This window comes from Meles meles, chromosome 4 (assembly GCF_922984935.1).
Source record: "Meles meles chromosome 4, mMelMel3.1 paternal haplotype, whole genome shotgun sequence".
NCBI lineage: Eukaryota > Metazoa > Chordata > Mammalia > Carnivora > Mustelidae > Meles > Meles meles.
In genome coordinates this window covers 119,269,537-119,287,270 of record NC_060069.1, presented here as the reverse complement: position 1 = coordinate 119,287,270, position 17,734 = coordinate 119,269,537, and the positions used below count along the sequence as shown (strand labels likewise).

Here is a 17,734-nt window from a genome sequence, read left to right as displayed (position 1 = left end):
ATATTCTTAAGGCATTTACTGATTAAAACATTCTCTGCCAAGATTTCACATTAGTTCAAATTCAAATCAGTCTTTATCTCTCTGTAGTGAGCTCTCCACCTCAGTGCATAAAAACACTTTCTCAATGAATACTGTTACACTGAAAAAATAAATAAAATGAAAAAAAAAAAAAAAACACTTTCTCCAGCAATCAGTGTTACAGGAGATCTCCCACCCATGAGCCCCATGGTCAGCCTCTTTGTTCCCTGGGTAAACCAGCTTGCTCCTAATACTGCTCTGCTACAAAACACCAAACTCAAACTCATTGGAAAAGGAGTAAAACTTCTGCAAAGTGCACTTTAAGAAGAGGTACTTTTTTTTGCTTATGAAAAGAAACCTATGAGTCCTCCAAGAATAATATAAGGGAGTTTTATACCTAAGTATATGATTTGGAGTGAAGAATTCACATGTTGCTCTGCTGGTCCACACTGTTGACCCTCTTCTTGCTCCTCCTGTGGGCCCCCTTCATCAGGTATCACAAAATCTCGGGCTTTGGCGTCCATAATGTCCACAGTCCTCTCCAATACAGAGTTGTTTTTGCCCTTCTTCTCCTGGCAAATCAATTCGATGTTGCTTAGCTTTCCAAAGTGGAAATCTCTTTCTCCAAGTCTTCAACAGTAAGTTTCAATACATTGACCTGCTGCATCAATTCAGCCCCTTCATCATCCCTGAAGCCCACACAGAGATTCTTTCTCACCAACCCCCCACCCCAAGGCCAGCCTTAGCAGTTGCAGTGGATCTATGTATTGTAATGAGCCTCTCTGAAGCTGCACTGCTAGAGCCAAGAGTTTTTTTCTGATTTGTTCAGAGCCAGAGCAACAAGAGAGGGAGCAACTGACATTTCTTGACCTTGTCTGGCAGCTACAGGGTCATAGTCTTTTCCATCACAGTTTGCATCAGAAAACTTCTTGAACAACAGAACAAATTCAAAATTGTCCTGAAACTTCCCTTTTACTGATTTGTCCACAGGAATTATTTAATCAACACCCCTTCTCTTAAAATCTGCTTTTAGCATTTTGAAGTTCTGAATGTATTTGTGTTCTAGCTTAACCTGGAATTTCGTTTTCTTCAAGCCGATGGAGCCAGGGAGCATCATGTCCATAAACTGACAGTAGACAGCCCCTGAAACAACTGTTCAGCCTTCATCAGATTCAACCACAAAGAGACTCATTGATCCAGGTCAGCAAGTCAAGTCAACAGGTTATCACCGTTGACTGATCATGATTACACATGGGTTCACTACTGTCTTCGACTCCCAGCAAGACCACATCCACTGTCCATGCCTGCTTCCTTCCATTCAGTCTTCCTCTGGTTTAAATTGCCAGATCCTGCCTACCAGCCCACAAAATAACATCACATGCCCTCCCCCTCACTGCCCATTGTGCACAAACCTACCTAAAAGTGACTGGCTTTAAAGATCAAAGGTTTATTAGCTGATCATTCTGTGGGGTAGCAATTTGGCTTAGGCTCCAATGCTCTCAGCTGGGACTCCTGTACCTGCAGTCAGTTTCTAGAGCAGTGGAGCACTGGTTCATTGTCCCTTAGGGCACATCTCTTTTCTTTGGGGCCCCCTGACTTCCAGGAGGCTAACAGGCAAAAAAGGAAAAGGAATTAATGGAGTCTGGAGTCACAGAATACAGCTAACTGTGTAATCTTAGTAGGATGTGTGTAGCCTTAGTAGGATGTAATAACTGCGATAAAGACTGAATTGTGGGATGTATTATTCTCTTAACCTCATACTTCATGCCAGTGCCTGATAGCCAAAACTAACAGGGGTCAAAGGGCAAGAATGCCCATGTAATGTCAGCCTCCCAGGAATGAAGAACAGGGCAAAGAAAGGTCATCTTTCTAGAATATGATAAACAGAAAACATAGATCTATAAGCTTATTTTATTTATATTTTTATATTTATATTATTCATATTATTTTGTATTTTATATATTTATATTTATATCTTTATATTTTTATATTATATTATTTTTATTTTATAAGCTTATTATCTTAATGATTATTACAGAGATAAAAATTTGAATCTTGACTGATTCTGGTTTAAGTTAACCACAATTTTTGTGCTTTACTCCAGACAAAGCAAGAAACTTCAGGCACTTTAACTCTTTGCCTTTCCCAGTTTCTGTGCATTGTTCTTATGCATTTTAATTGTGTATTTAAACTTATCAACACTTTATCATTATCACTGTTTTGATAGATGCAGTATTTATTTGGATTCACCAATATCTTTAGCCTGAATTTCTGCCTGTATCTCCTAGTTTCTATATTCTCACTGTTTAAAGAGCAATGTTTGGTGTTTTCTTTAGCTCAGTTCTACTATGGTAAATTATGTCAAGTTCTGTAAATGCCTTCTTTTATTTTCATTCTGAAATATTTTTTTCTAGCTTTAAACTCCTAGATTGACATTTTATTTCAGCACATTGAAAATATAATTTGTCTTCTAGCTTTTATCATTGTTGTTGAGAAAGTAGACTTAAGTTCTATTGTTGTTCCTTTAAAAGGTATGTTGTTGTGGTGGTGGTGGTTGTTTTTCTCTGGGGGCATGTTAAAATTTCTTTTGTCTTTGCTTTTCTGTAATTTTACTCTGTTGTATTACTATATAGACATTGTTTAAAATTCTACTTTGGAGTCTACTTTAACATATGGCTTATTGTCTATCAGTTTTGGAAATTTTCAGGCATTACCTCTTCATTTTGTCACCATGTTCTTTCTCTTCTCCTATAAAGACTCTATAAACATGTCTCATCACATCACATGTTCTCACCACACTCAAGGGGAAGGGATCATATAATGTGACTCTGAGACTCTATAAACATGTCACCACACTCAGAGGAAGGAATCAATAATATAATGTGCCTATATCAGAATGGGAATCTTGGAGGTGATCTTGCCAGTCTAGCTATCACAGAGAATAATATTCCTGACAGTTCTCGCAACATCATTACCTTCCACCCTGTAGTGTTAATAAGCTATTATTCTGTTCAATACTAATGACTTAACATCTGTTAAGTCATCCTCAAACTTAACACACAAAAAACAGATAATCATATCAAAAAATGGGCAGAAGATATGAACAGACACTTCTCCAACGGAGACATACAAATGGCTATCAGACACATGAAAAAATGTTCATCATCACTAGCCATCAGGGAGATTCAAATTAAAACTACATTGAGATACCACATGACACCAGTTAGAATGGCCAAAATTAGCAAGACAGGAAACAATGTGTGTTGGAGAGGATGTGGAGATTCCCACTGTTGGTGGGAATGCAAGTTAGTGCAGCCACTTTGGAGAACAGTGTGGAGATTCCTCAAGAAATTAAGAATAGAGCTTCCCTATGACCCTGCATTGCACTGCTGGGTATTTACCCCAAGGATACAGATGTAGTGAAAAGAAGAGCCATCTGTACTCCAATGTTTATTGCAGCAATGGCCACAGTCGCCAAACTGTGGAAAGAACCAAGATGCTCTTTAACGGATGAATGGATAAGGAAGATGTGGTCCATATACACGATGGAGTATTATGCCTCCATCAGAAAGGATGAATACCCAACTTTTGTAGCAACATGGACGGGACTGGAAGAGATTATGCTGAGTGAAATAAGTCAAGCAGAGAAAGTAAATTATCATATGGTTTCACTTACTTGTGGAGCATAAGGACTAACATGGAGGACATTTAGGAGAAGGAAAGGAAAAGTGAATTGGGGTAAATCGGAGGGAGAAATAAAGCATGAGAGACTGTGGACTCTGAGAAACAACCCGAGGGTTTTGGAGGGGAGGCAGTTGGGGGGATGGGTGAGCCAGGTGGTGGGTATTAAGGATGACACGTATTACATGAAGCACTGAGTGTGATGCATAAACAATGAAACTTGGAGCACTGAAAAAATAAAATTAAATTAAAAAAAATAAAATTACCCCAATTGTTAAAATAAACAAACAAACAAATAAATAAATAAATAAATGGTACTGTTTCCCTGAACTTACAATCAAAATGTATAAGTTAGCTTGGGGAATGGCTACTTTCAGGTCAAGAAATCCCACAAGCCTCAACCTGATTAGTATTACTTGTTCCATTAAGTGGCACTGACAGGCACAATTTATTGGCTGCAAAAAGTAGAAAAAGAAAAAATTAATAAAGCAAGAAAATAAGACAAGCTATCAATACCTACTAGCCTCAATGTCAATAGTTTTCAATCCAACTTCTGAAAGATGCATTTATAATAATATAATATATTTTGGGGCACCTGGCTGGCTCAGTGGGTTAATCCACTGCCTTTGGCTCAGGTCATGATCTCAGGGTCCTGGGATCTAGCCTCACATAGGGCTCTCTTCTCAGCAGGGAGCCTGCTTCCCTCTCTCTCTCTCACTTCTGCCTGCCTCTCTGCCTACTTGTGATCTCTCTCAATCAAATAAATAAATAAAATCTTTTAAAAATATATAGGATATTTTGATGTATCTAATGATCCCTGTCTATTACAAAAATGCTGGAAGTTTTCGTTTTGCTTTTTTTGTTTTTTGTTAAATCAAATAATGTGTGCAAAGCATGTATTTAAATTCTCTCCTTACCAAAATCTAAGTCTATGCTTCACATAAATTCAGAATCTCATTTTATCCTTGTATCAAACCCCATTTCTCCATCTCCATTTTTTAGTTGCCACATATGTGATCATCAGTGTAGACTGACCATGACCAGGTTTATGGATGAATTCTTAGATGATTAAATGCAGTATGTACCTTGAAGAAATAATGAAACAGGATCAGATGGGGTGCAAACCTTAAGAGAAGGTTAAAGTTAGGGAGAAGATATGCAAACACTAATGATATCACAAGAGTCATAGATTAGTTAAAGTTGTTGCCGAGCAAATTTCATATAAATAAAAATCATTTCTTTCTGAAGAGTCAAGATGTCCTAATGCTTGCATGACAGCAAACATGTCAAGAAGGATTCAAAAGTTCTTTTTGATAAAGCAATATTTTTCTTAATTTTAGTGAACAGTTTCAGCTTCCCTAAGGCTTACTAAGTTTCCTACCACATACTAAATATTTTCACATTTTGTTACTGAAAACTTCATAATGGCCTGAGAAAACTGGTATTTATAACCTCACTATGCAAATGAGGAAGTAATATCAGTTGCTTAAAGTAAGGTGTTTAAAAAAGTGACTAAACCAGGTAATGTGGGTGGCTCAGTCACATGTCCGGCTCTTGGTGTCAGCTCAGGTCATGATATCAGGGTCATGGAATCAAAACCCACATCAGGCTCCACAATCAGCATGGAGTCTGCTTGAGATTCCCTGCCTCTCCTTCTGCCTGGCCCCCTGCTAAAATAAATAAGTAAGTCTTAAAGAAAAAAAAAAAGTGAATGAACCAAGACTACTTACACAAAATCCAGTATCACTTTAAGTACCTCCAGCTGTGAAGACATTTCCTGTTATTATTGAAATGTCCCTACCAATGTTGATAGAACTTTGGATTTGACAGACCTAACCATCTCCAATGAGTTTTGCCGTTCCTTTACTCTATCTCATTAGCAAACCACCCTGATAACATCAGTTTCTGATACCTCATATACATGTTGCTGGCAAAAATCTTAAAATCACACTAAAGCATTAACACAAACTAAGTTCTACTATCTTTGTACTCAAATTCCAAGGTCCAGTCTAGTAATGCTTTAATCACCTGGCTGTGGATTACCCATCTTGCAGATTTCCTGTTACATGGTTACATCTCTGGCTAGTTTCAGTAATATTCTCTTCTCTTGGTGGGTTTAGTGTTTAGTGTTAAAAAATCTCATCATAACATTAACCTCACTTTTTATCAACTGATTTTTTTTTTATTGAAGGTAACCTAGAGCAAGTTCTCTAGCAAACATGGAGGTAAATTGAAAATAAATCATGATAGAGACATGAACTATGGCCAAGAATTAAAATAACATTAATTCATGAAACTTAGGATAGCAAGGGAGGCTGGAGGTTATGTATTCTAAAGCAAAAATCCTCTTCATGACCTTCCTGACAAGGGACCATTATAGGTTTTCTCTTTGAAGGATATCTTTTTTATTACACAGCAGAGTGAGAAAAATTCAAAAAGAATCTACTAACTGTACTAGGGAGCTTGACTTCCAAAAGATACAATCCCAGCTCTCTAAATTCTGTGCCACTTCTGGTAGAAATGTGGCAAATATGGCTTTGTGGGTTTCTGTGAACAACTTTTATTGACAAGGTTAAGCCATTGTTCATCCATGACTCTAAATCCTCTCACATGCTTCTGAATTGATTTTTAGTCAGTCATGTACCCTAGCCTCTTCAACTTTAAAAAAATCCATGACCTTCTCAGGTTGCATATCAGCATAGAGTGATTTTTTTTCATATATGATATTATACATTGTAAGAAAAGTATGCATTCAGAACACACTTTTATTTTAATTTTTTTAATTTATTTATTTGACAGACAGAGATCACAAGTAGGCAGAGACACAGGCAGAGAGAGAGGGGGGAAGCAGGCTCCCCGCTGAGCAGAAAGCCCGATGCAGGGCTCGATTCCAGGACCCTGGGATCACGACCTGAGCCGAAGGCAGAGGCTTTAACCCACTGAGGCACCCAGGCACCTCAGAATACACTTTTAAATGTATGGAAACTGAGTCAACTTATTCTCGTGAAATGTCTATTCTTTTTAGCTTTAAAAAATTTATTTATATTTTATATACATTCAAATGTGGATTGGAAGGTAAAATAAAAATTGTTCATATAAGAGTTGTACTTTTCATATTTTTCTTGTTTTATTATATAAAAAATATATTTTTATTTTTTAAATTTTATTTATTTATTTATTTTAAAATTATATTTATATTGCAGCAGAAAATGAAATTTAAATTTAACCACATTGTTTTCCTGGATGCAGCTATGACCATGTCATATACACTGGTGAACACACCAATGCAGAGACTCTTGACAGGTACATGGAAGGGCATGTGTGGGTTATGACATCCTCAGTCTAGGAAAAGAGTATTGTCTCTGAGAAAAGCAGAACTCTGACTTTCAGACAAACAATAGGAAAATCAGTTATAAGGGTATTCTAGTACTCAGGTAGGAAAGAAAGAAAAAAAAAAAAGGAAATGTATAAAGTTCCAGGGAGAGTTTGCAAGGCAAATTCAAGAACCAGTTGGGAAATCGCATCAGTAGAACTTGTTGACAGTTATCACACTGAACAACATTTGCCAGGGGCTGTCATGCATAATTTTCTCTCAAATTTCTCTGTCTAGCATGAAAAATATAAATACAGATAGTTATAAAAATGTGACATTATGCAAAGAAGTCATGAGACAATATAGCAAACACTATAAATTCCATGCTTTTATCAGCTCAACCCATCTAAATTCAGCTATAGCTATGGTCCAGAGTATCCAGCAGGCTGATAGCTTCATCTTACATACTTTGCCTCAAGACTTTCCAGCACTTTGGGAGCTTACTCCACTTAACACTCAAGTGAAAATGGGGAATTAAGACACCAACACCAGCAGAAGCCTTCAACCCATAGGGGCTGGTATTGCTAGTCCTGTGTTCTGATGGGACCATTGTGGTATGCATCCCCTAGAGAGTCTCAGGGTGTCCCCATTGTTATTGCAGCCCAGTTTCCCACACTGGCAAAATGATTGACACATTCTTTTCCTTACTTCATTGTCTCACTTTCCCTACTCACTTGTGCTTCCTAAGACTGCTTCCCAAATGGATAAGCTTCATTTGTCTGTTTCACCACCCTTTTTACTTTGGTTGAAGGGCAAAAAGCTCACAAAATAAGAGTTGGAATGAGAGGTGGCATTAGAAGACAGTCTTCAGAATGAGCTTTGTGTCACTTGGTAAGATGTCAACAAGGGCTACACTGTTGTAGCTAATGGGATGGGATGGTGACAACCCTTGCATGGTGCTAAACTTTGGCACAATGTAGCTTCCCAAATGACTAAGATCCTCACCATGATAGACAGGTATGAAGTGCAGGTGGAAGCCCACTGCCATACACAGATCCTCCAGCCCCTGGAAAACATAAGACAATAAAAAGGATGGGGAAGCTGACTGGTGTTTTCCGGACAAGAAGAACAGGCAATAAGCTAGCCTCCTCTTGAGGAAGGAGATCACTGATGTTTATATGGAAGAGATGAATATATGTTAAACTGTTAAATGGAACTGACAAAAACAAACATTTCAATAGTATAAGTGAGAAGCATCACTTTGTTGGGGAAAACTATAAGCAATTCCTTGTTGGTTAGAGTGAAGGGGCTGGTGACAAATCTGAGCGACGTGTCCAAGGCCAGGTCAAGCAGGTTTTTATGTGCCAGTTAAGAAGAAGGATAGGATTTTATCAGTAGGTAATGTGGAGTGATTCTTTTTTTTTTTTTCCTTTTTTTTTTTTTTTTTTTTTTACCACACAAGGGTGGATGCCTTTTTTTTTTTTTTCCCCCTTTTATTAATTTTTTCAGCGTAACAGTATTCATTCTTTTTGCACAACACCCAGTGCTCCATGCAAAACGTGCCCTCCCCATTACCCAACACCTGTTCCCCCAACCTCCCACCCCTGACCCTTCAAAACACTCAGGTTGCCCCAACCTCCCACCCCTGACCCTTCAAAACCCTCAGGTTGTTTTTCAGAGTCCATAGTCTCTTATGGTTCGCCTCCCCTCCCCAATGTCCATAGCCCGCTCCCCCTCTCCCAATCCCACCTCCCCCAAGCAACCCCCAGTTTGTTTTGTGACCCCCAGTCATTTATGGTTTGTCTCCCTCCCAATCCCATCTTGTTTCATTTATTCAAAATACCATCCATTTTTTTTCAAAGAAATGGAACAAATAATCCTAAAATTTATATGGAACCAGAAAAGACCTCGAATAGCCAAAGGAATATTGAAAAAGAAAGCCAAAGTTGGTGGCATCACAATTCCGGACTTCAAGCTCTATTACAAAGCTGTCATCATCAAGACAGCATGGTACTGGCACAAAAACAGACACATAGATAGTGGAACAGAATAGAGAGCCCAGAAATCGACCCTCAACTCTATGGTAAACTCATCTTCGACAAAGCAGGAAAGAATGTCCAATGGAAAAAAGACAGCCTCTTCAATAAACGGTGCTGGGAAAATTGGACAGCCACATGCAGAAAAATGAAATTGGACCACTTCCTTACACCACACACGAAAATAGACTCCAAATGGATGAAGGACCTCAATGTGAGAAAGGAATCCATCCAAATCCTTGAGGAGAATGCAGGCAGCAACCTCTTCAACATCAGCCGTAGCAACATCTTCCTAGGAACAATGGCAAAGGCAAGGGAAGCAAGGGCAAAAATGAACTACTGGGATTTCATCAAGATCAAAAGCTTTTGCACAGCAAAGGAAACAGTTAACAAAACCAAAAGACAACTGACAGAATGGGAGAAGATATTTGCAAACGACATATCAGATAAAGGGCTAGTATCCAAAATCTATAAGGAACTTAGCAAACTCAACACCCAAAGAACAAACAATCCAATCAAGAAATGGGCAGAGGACATGAACAGACATTTCTGCAAAGAAGACATCCAGATGGCCAACAGACACATGAAAAAGTGCTCCACGTCACTCGGCATCAGGGAAATACAAATCAAAACCACAATGAGATATCACCTCACACCAGTCAGAATGGCTAAAATGAACAAGTCAGGAAATGACAGATGCTGGAGAGGATGTGGAGAAAGGGGAACCCTCCTCCACTGTTGGTGGGAATGCAAGCTGGTGCAACCACTCTGGAAAACAGCATGGAGGTTCCTCAAAATGTTGAAAATAGAACTACCCTATGACCCAGCAATTGCACTACTGGGTATTTACCCTAAAGATACAAACATAGTGATCCGAAGGGGCACGAGCACCCGAATGTTTATAGCAGCAATGTCTACAATAGCCAGACTATGGAAAGAACCTAGATGTCCATCAACAGATGAATGGATAAAGAAGAGGTGGTATATATACACAATGGAATACTATGCAGCCATCAAAAGAAATGAAATCTTGCCATTTGCGACGACGTGGATGGAACTAGAGCGTATCATGCTTAGTGAAATAAGTCAATCGGAGAAAGACAACTATCATATGATCTCCCTGATATGAGGACATGGAGAATAAATGTGGAGTGATTCTTGAAGGCTCTCACAACTCCACCAATACAGAAAATTATTTGGCTATTTTATCATTTTTTTAAAGAATAGAACATAACATGTACCATTATAGATGCATAGGAAAGCAGTTAATTTCTTATATTTAATGAATGCTTAAGGCCATGAGGGTTTACTTCTTACAGAAGCCTATCTGAGAAACCTGAAGGGTTTAATAATGGAGCTTACCACTGCTTTAGTTTTAAATATACCCCTCTTAAACTTGGATTCTTTGACGTTAATATCAAATTGAATGGGACAATGTATTTCTCATTCCCTTGTGTTCAGAAAGAGGATCAAACTAGAATACCTGAGACAAAGTAGAATTCTTTTTTTTTTTTTAATTTTTTATTTCTTTGACAGAGAGAAATCACAACTAGGCAGAGAGGCAGGCAGAGAGAGAGGAGGAAGCAGGCTCCCCGCCAAGCAGAGAGCCCGATGCGGGGCTCGATCCCAGGACCCCGGGACCATGACCTGAGCTGAAGGCAGAGGCTTTAACCCACTGAGCCACCCAGGCACCCCCAAAATAGAATTCTTAATAAAAATATCTTAAATATGTCATGAAAGATAACTGTACTGCCTGAAATAATGAGGAAGGAATTAATCTCTGCTACTCCTTTTTAATTCTATATCTAGCCTTCAAAGCAAAAACACATACACAAAACATAGTTTCTTAAATTATTTTCAATTTTAGTACTTTAAAATCAAATTTTTGGTTTTGAATTGAAAGTTAGAACTTTGTCCCTTAAAATTATGCAGCAAATGAGAAATTTGGTTTTCTCTTTGATTTGTGGTTTTCAAGTGGCTGTAAAAATTGGTTAACCAGAAAGTTTGAATAAGGAACAACAGCATGACATTGCTATTGTTAAAAGAATTTTAATTTTAGATATGAATGTTGAATATAATTGTAACTAAATTTGCAAACTTTTTGGTGAATCAGCAGGTGTATGTATGATCTCTCTGATTCCATGCTAGTTATTTAAACATTATGCTAAAATACTATGATAAGTAAATTAGTAGCTGTGTGTAGAACAATAAGATTTATATTTTACTTACTCATTTATCTTATTTATAACTCATTTTAATTACATTTTTATAAACCAATAATAAGAAAATTACTGGATCTACACCAGAAACTGTTCTGGTTTTTTTTTTCCTATGATTAAGAGACTCTTTTCAAAAATAGTTTGAAAACATTTTTTTCAATGATTAAAAACTCTTTTTTTCTATGATTTAAGAGACTAAATTAAAAAAAAAATAAAACTTAAAGCTTCAATTGTTTCAAGCTGTACTAATCAAACTATGTTAGTTTCAGTGCCAGAAAAATTAACAACCAAAATATCAATGTCTTAAATCAACAAAGCTTATTTTTTTGTTCTTTCATCTTTACTAAATATCCAACACAAGAGAGTTAGACAATGGTTAGGGACAATGTTTTAAATAGCTACCCATAAATCCAGGTTGACTTAGGTTCAACAACATGATTGCCATTTTCTACAACTCAGGAAAAGAGAAGATGGGACCCTCCCAACTAGTATTCTATATTCTACTATAGAAATGACACCTACTAATTTTTTTATAGCCCATTTGCCAGAAATAGTCACATATTCCCACCATGTTGCAGGAAAGCTTAAAATTTTCACATTCTATGTGCTTGAGAGAAGCACACTTGGATTCCTTAAAATTAATATCAAATTGAATGGGACAATACAATTTTCATTACCTTGTGTTCAAAAAGAGGATCAAACTAGACTACTGGAAATAAAATATCAGACATATTAACAAAAATATCTTAAATATGTCATTAAAGATTACTGTACACAAAAGATTACTGAAAATCCAGATAGTCATAGACATTAGTCACATCAAATATGTACTCTAAATTACTAAGGACTATAATTCAATTATCAAATTTTAAAGTGGAAACTGTAAATATCACATCATCATCACTATAAAGAACAAAAACTATTTGTTTAAATTGTATGCTTTGAGTGTTGTTACATAATAAACTAATTTTCTTGTTTACTATCCACAGACTTCTTTCCAATACCTTCTCTTGGAACAAGTAGATATTAACACAACTACCTTGAATTTATCTAATCACTTATTGTCAAGAAGCTGCAAAGCACATTTATTCAGGTTTTGTGAGTAATGCATGTAATCACATTTTCCTTGGTATTAGCAAAAATATTCTGAATTGAAATATATGTCAAATCATCTTTACTATACTTAGAGAAAATAATGAAATATTTGGATTCTCAAAATAAATGTAGTCTTTATAACTCAGCATTATTTATTTCAATGCAATAATTGCCTTCTCCATTTCATCTATCATTTAATATCCACTGTTTTTATAGTTTACATTTCTTTATTGATTATCTATTTAAGCAATACAAATGGAATATGTTGCAAGATCTGTATACATAATATGGATATATGCCAGAAATTAATTATGCAGTGCAATTTATAACTATGACTTGATGTTCTAAAGCTTTCATTTCTCTTTGTTCCTGATATGCTATGAAAAACACACAGAATGACAAGTGGATTAAAAGGTAATGTACCCCAAATCAGTAGCAACTGTCATGTCTGGTTGGTAGGATTAAGGTATTACTCTTGGAGAGGTTTTATGTGTTTCACTTTTTATCATCCATTCCCATTATAATCTTGGTAACCATAACACATAGTATAAAAATCACCCAAATGTAAAGTCATCAGAATTTCTAAGTTTAAAAAGTATTTTTAAAGAAAAAACTGTATCTGCAGTTAAACTTTCTGTATTTGAATGCACTTGACCATTTATTAATTATATCAACTTTGGGAATTTAAAATTTTTCACCTCTTGATTATGTCCCTTTAATGTATATGTTGTCTAACTATATATTTTTATCCATAGAGAAAATTTTTCAGAGTATATGATCTTCCAAAACAAAAATATTTCTTGTTTTTTCTTTCCTTTACATTTATGTATGTGGTTGTGTTCTAACAAATGAAAGCTGTCATATATTTCTGGGTATATCAAGTTTACCTCTTTTTGATTTCTTCTTCCTCCTCTCTATCTGCTACCCTTCCTTCCCAACCTCAACCACACTCCCCTACCATCCCACCCCCTCACCATGGGACTGTCAGTTGGAAGGATCCTGAGTCTATGAGGACTTTATGGAAGAAAACCATCATATAAATTCTTCAGTTACTAAAGAAATAAGCATCTCTCTGCTGTAAGCTACTATTACTTTTGGTTTTATGTAAATTTTAGCTGCACAGAATCTTCACTTGATATACAATAGCTCAAAGAATTATTGTGGGAATTAAATAATATTTGTTTGTTTAGCATGCTGCCTTTTATTGGGTACATTTAGTTAAATGTTGCCTGTTTTAATAGTTACTTAAAACTATTTATGTGAGTCCAAGCAAAAGAAGTAAATTTAAGAAAGATTTATTGGCAAACCTCTATTTCTAAACTTCAGAACCAAGGACAGAAAGCCAAGCTTCTATGCTTACCCACACCACCCTCCTCCCAAAAATAGGAAAAAGAAAAGAAAAATTTGTTTGGGAGTGTACTGAAATAATTATAAGAAAACAAAAACTTATGCAAATTTCCACAATTCAGCTATAAACTAGGTTTTGTATGCATTTAAAGAAGTTTCAGGCAATCATTATTTCACAGACAATTTGTCTGTAATTTAAAAATCTAGAACAAACTTTGTAGACCAACCCCCAGCAATCACTTTTTACAATAAAAGACTTCATCAGGTACATACACCTCTTTGATTGATTATAGAACTTGACATTTGAAAATTTTTCTTCTGACCCTCAGTTTTAGACTAATAATAAACTGTTAAACTAGCTGTTGACTTTTAAATTCAAATTCAAGCATTAAAATTTCTCCTTCAAATAAAAGCTATATCAATATATTTAAAGCGTTTTTCTTATGAAAGATTGATTTTAAAAGATAGAATTCTTCTTCATATATGTCACAGATCTGCTTGTAACAGTGTATTATATTAACCCCCAAAGTTCAAGATTACAAATTTTAAATATTTGCTGATTTTTTCCATACAATAGGTTTATACTTTTTGAGTCCCTATTGACAACAGAAGTCAAAGAATGTAGTTTGGACACTGTTTTTTTTTTTTTAATATTTTGTATTGTGCTCTATTTATAGTAAGTGTCCAATATTTATTTTATTATGGGACCATCAGTTTCATAAAAATAAAGCACAATTAGCCAAATTTTACTCTTAAATAAAATTTCAGATTTATGATATTCAAGTCAATGAATATATTTTATTCCATTGACAATGATGTATTTGTCAATAAATCTTTTAAGGTAATGGTCCAAGGCAAACTAAATGGTCAGATTAATTGGGACATTATTCCTCTTTATTAACCTTTAACTAAACATATTATATTTAGTGTTAATTGATATTTTAGACTACTATTTAACTTTTATATTCAAACTAAAATAGCCAAGATTATTTTCCAAGTAAACATTTATAAGATATAAACTTTGTAATAATAAAAAATAATAAATAATAAAAATATCTAAAATGTGTGCATTTTTACCTAAAATATAGTAAAAGTATTTGAGTTTTTATGGTTTTTTTTCCGTTAAGAATAAGCAACAAAACATGTCTAGGAAACACATACAAATAAAAAAAATTAAATAATCTTAGATCAGTTTATTCCAGTAAATTTGGTGATTCTTATAAACAAATTGGATTAGACATTTGTAATTCCCTATTCAACCAAATACATGAAAGTGTTTTTGAATCTTTCAAGGTAGTCTCAGGTCATTTTTAAATACTGATATGGTTTTTAAAAGTCTTGGAGGTTAGCGTTTTATCATTTCCTTTCAGCATTCTGAGACAAAGAAATGCATATACTTTAAAAAGGACATTAAAATGTATATCAGTTATATGTGATCATTAAAAATTAGCAAAATATATTCATATATAGTTTTCCTTTGTATAAGAAATTGTTATATTAAAATTCAGCCAAATAAAAAATCTGTCCCTTCTCTAATTTTGATTCCCTCTACCCCAGACTTCCTATTTTAAGATGTTGAAAAAAAAAACAGTGAAAGAAGCTATTTCAATTTTTCTTTTTTTTTTCACTGTGATCTATGCAAATATTTCTTTTTTTTTTTTTTCTCATTTTATTTATTTTTTCAGCGTAACAGTATTCATTCTTTTTGCACAACACCCAGTGCTCCATGCAAAACGTGCCCTCCCCATTACCCACCACCTGTTCCCCCAACCTCCCACCCCTGACCCTTCAAAACCCTCAGGTTGCCCCAACCTCCCACCCCTGACCCTTCAAAACCCTCAGGTTGTTTTTCAGAGTCCATAGTCTCTTATGGTTCGCTTCCCCTCCCCAATGTCCATAGCCCGCTCCCTCTCCCCCAATCCCACCTCCCCGCAGCAACCCCCAGTTTGTTTTGTGAGATTAAGAGTCATTTATGGTTTGTCTCCCTCCCAATCCCATCTTGTTTCATTTATTCTTCTCCTATCTCCTACCCCCCCATGTTGCTTCTCCATGTCCTCATATCAGGGAGATCATATGATAGTTGTCTTTCTCCGATTGACTTATTTCACTAAGCATGATACGCTCTAGTTCCATCCACGTCGTCGCAAATGGCAAGATTTCATTTCTTTTGATGGCTGCATAGTATTCCATTGTGTATATATACCACCTCTTCTTTATCCATTCATCTGTTGATGGACATCTAGGTTCTTTCCATAGTCTGGCTATTGTAGACATTGCTGCTATAAACATTCGGGTACACATGCCCCTTCGGATCACTATGTTTGTATCTTTAGGGTAAATACCCAGTAGTGCAATTGCTGGGTCATAGGGTAGTTCTATTTTCAACATTTTGAGGAACCTCCATGCTGTTTTCCAGAGTGGTTGCACCAGCTTGCATTCCCACCAACAGTGGAGGAGGGTTCCCCTTTCTCCACATCCTCTCCAGCATCTGTCATTTCCTGACTTGTTCATTTTAGCCATTCTGACTGGTGTGAGGTGATATCTCATTGTGGTTTTGATTTGTATTTCCCTGATGCCGAGTGACGTGGAGCACTTTTTCATGTGTCTGTTGGCCATCTGGATGTCTTCTTTGCAGAAATGTCTGTTCATGTCCTCTGCCCATTTCTTGATTGGATTGTTTGTTCTTTGGGTGTTGAGTTTGCTAAGTTCCTTATAGATTTTGGATACTAGCCCTTTATCTGATATGTTGTTTGCAAATATCTTCTCCCATTCTGTCAGCTGTCTTTTGGTTTTGTTAACTGTTTCCTCTGCTGTGCAAAAGCTTTTGATCTTGATGAAATCCCAACAGTTCATTTTTGCCCTTGCTTCCCTTGCCTTTGCCGTTCCGTTAAGGTCAGGAACACGGCAGGGATGTCCATTATCACCACTGCTATTCAACATAGTACTAGAAGTCCTAGGCTCAGCAATCAGACAACAAAAAGAAATTAAAGGCATCCAAATTGGTAAAGAAGAAGTCAAACTATCACTCTTCGCAGATGATATGATACTATATGTGGAAAACCCAAAAGACTCCACTCCAAAACTGCTAGAACTTGTTCAGGAATTCAGTAAAGTGTCAGGATATAAAATCAATGCACAGAAATCAGTTGCATTTCTGTACACCAACAACAAGACGGAAGAAAGAGAAATTAAGGAGTCAATCCCATTTACAATTGTACCCAAAACTATAAGATACCTAGGAATAAACCTAACCAAAGAGACTAAGAATCTATACACAGAAAATTATAAAGTACTCATGAAAGAAATTGAGGAAGACACAAAAAAATGGAAAAATGTTCCATGCTCCTGGATTGGAAGAATAAATATTGTGAAAATGTCTATGCTACCTAAAGCAATCTACACATTTAATGCAATCCCTATCAAAATACCATCCATTTTTTTCAAAGAAATGGAACAAATAATCCTAAAATTTATATGGAACCAGAAAAGACCTCGAATAGCCAAAGGAATATTGAAGAACAAAGCCAAAGTTGGTGGCATTACAATTCCGGACTTCAAGCTCTATTACAAAGCTGTCATCATCAAGACAGCATGGTACTGGCACAAAAACAGACACATAGATCAGTGGAACAGAATAGAGAGCCCAGAAATCGACCCTCAACTCTATGGTCAACTAATCTTCGACAAAGCAGGAAAGAATGTCCAATGGAAAAAAGACAGCCTCTTCAATAAATGGTGCTGGGAAAATTGGACAGCCACATGCAGAAAAATGAAATTGGACCACTTCCTTACACCACACACGAAAATAGACTCCAAATGGATGAAGGACCTCAATGTGAGAAAGGAATCCATCAAAATCCTTGAGGAGAATGCAGGCAGCAACCTCTTCGACCTCAGCCGTAGCAACATCTTCCTATTTCAATTTTTTTAAGGTTTTTGTTTTGTTTTGTTTTTTGTTTTTTGTTTTTTCCATTTTATTTAGTTTTTCAGCGTAACAGTATTCATTGTTTTTGCACAACACCCAG

General features: G+C 36.0%; 1 pseudogene; it reads right to left on the bottom strand.

The window, feature by feature from the left end:
• Positions 1-362: 362 nt before the first annotated feature.
• The window catches only part of LOC123940767, a 43,593-nt pseudogene continuing 26,221 nt past the window's right edge, over positions 363-17,734 (bottom strand).